Source organism: Budorcas taxicolor, chromosome 10 (genome assembly GCF_023091745.1).
Source record: "Budorcas taxicolor isolate Tak-1 chromosome 10, Takin1.1, whole genome shotgun sequence".
Classification (NCBI taxonomy): domain Eukaryota; kingdom Metazoa; phylum Chordata; class Mammalia; order Artiodactyla; family Bovidae; genus Budorcas; species Budorcas taxicolor.
The window spans coordinates 32495047-32496988 of record NC_068919.1 but is presented as its reverse complement, the minus strand read 5'-3'; positions in this window follow the sequence as shown (position 1 = coordinate 32496988).

The following is a 1942-nucleotide window of genomic DNA, read 5'->3' as shown; positions in this document are numbered from 1 at the left end:
CAGTAATGGAGAAAAAGGAGTGGGAAAAAAAACCAGAATTAATGAGTTTGGCATATGCTATACTTCTATCTTATGTGTGGTATCCTTTAAAATAGAGTTATAGCAAAGAATGATAATCAATTCCTTGAGTCCCTCTGACTTGGCCTTTGACCTTCGATCAACTCAATAGCATTTTGAACGAGGCAAGACTTGTAGAAATGGAGAGTGACATCGAGTAGATTGAAATCATCATGACATTCCAGATCAAAGAAAATATCAAAGAAAAGCCACTGTTCACAGTATCAGTAACAGAGAGTGGGGTGAGGGAGGCAAATTTAACAAGGATTTAAAAAAAGATAGAGGTAGAAGGTGAAGGGAAGCTAGGGGAGAAAATGTGTGAGACTATGTGGCAGGGGGTCTAGAGACTGATCTGTTGAAGAGGAGGGAGAGACTCAAAGAAAATGTGGGAGAAAGTTTCTATCACAGATGAAATTCTGAGGGGCAGGCATACGAATTGTTACACTCACCTTGTGACGACATGTGTGAAATGTCCAGGTACAAACCAGACGGACTTGAAAGTGAATCAGGAGAGAACTTTTAGCGGAAATATGAGAATTTCGATGTTTGCCAGGGAAGCGGTTCAGAGGATGGGTAAAGAGGCTCCTGGAGCCATGCTCTCCATACAAGCAGAACACCACCTAAGGTCTCCCACAGTGAGTTCCATCTTGAACACCAGAGAGATAAACCACAACTTCCACTTGATGCTGAGCTACTGTCTGACCGAACAGGAAGCTTGTCCTAATGTCTACAGATTTCAAACTGTGGAAGGCGGAAGTCTTGCCAGCACACAGTGAGTCAGCCTCCATTAACCAAAAGAGTGAGTTAGGGTAACCACTTCGGACAATATGTTATTTTGGAAGTGAGGATTTCTTTTACAACATTTGAGCCTGGGAACATGGTGTGCTTTACATGAAGCAGAAAATAAATAAAAGATTTCAAGGAATTCCTCTCCCACATGACCAATTAAAAAACCCAAGCTGACAAACCCAAGTACTAAGTAGACTCAATGAGCATGCATTTATGCCAATTTTAAAAATACAATACACATGAAACTATTTTAGAATTTTTCCCCCTAAAAAGGGAAGTCACTGAAATAGAGACAACTGGCCACAGTTATTTGGTTTTTCTCAAATGTGGGCTTTCAAATGATATCAAAAAGGCTCCAGAAAGGACTGGTCTCTTTTTTGGTAGGAGGATTAGAGATAGTCAGTTCAGTGTGATGTCAGGAAGCAAAGCCAGTCCTATTCAAAGTAACTTATGATAGCTTAGAGTTAGTGAGTGAACTATTTAAAAGTACCTTGGTGGCCATAGTGGTAAAGAACCTGCCTGCCAATGCAGGAGCCATATGAGGCATGAGCTTGATTCCTGGGTCAGGAAGATCCTCTGGAGGAGGGCACAGCAAATCACTCCAGTATTCTTGCTTGAAGAATCCCATGGACAGAGAAGCCTGGGGGGCTACAGTCTATAGTGTCACAAAGAGTCAGACATGACCGAAGCAACTTAGCACACATGGGAGACTGTCACACTGCTTTTTGTTTGCTATTACAATGTTCATTTGTGACTGATATTACTTGTGCTCTAGTATCTATTTTTTTTCTCTTTCCATAAGGAAACCCATGATTTTCAACTAAGCCCATGGCTGGTTGGAATAAAGACATTCCCATCCTCCGTTGCAGTTAGGTGTGGTCATGTGGCTAGTTCTGCCTAATGCAAAGAGGAAGTGGTGTGCACAACTTTTGAGTGCATCCTTAAACAAAGGGGTCATGCTCTTCTTTCCTCCTCTTCCTCCTTTCTGTTGGTGATAATTCAGATGTAGTGATTACAGTTTAGCCATGAGTTAGGGCCATAGGACCACTGAGAATGGAAGGCCTGCACAGTGGAGCAACAAAACAGAAGCACCCAG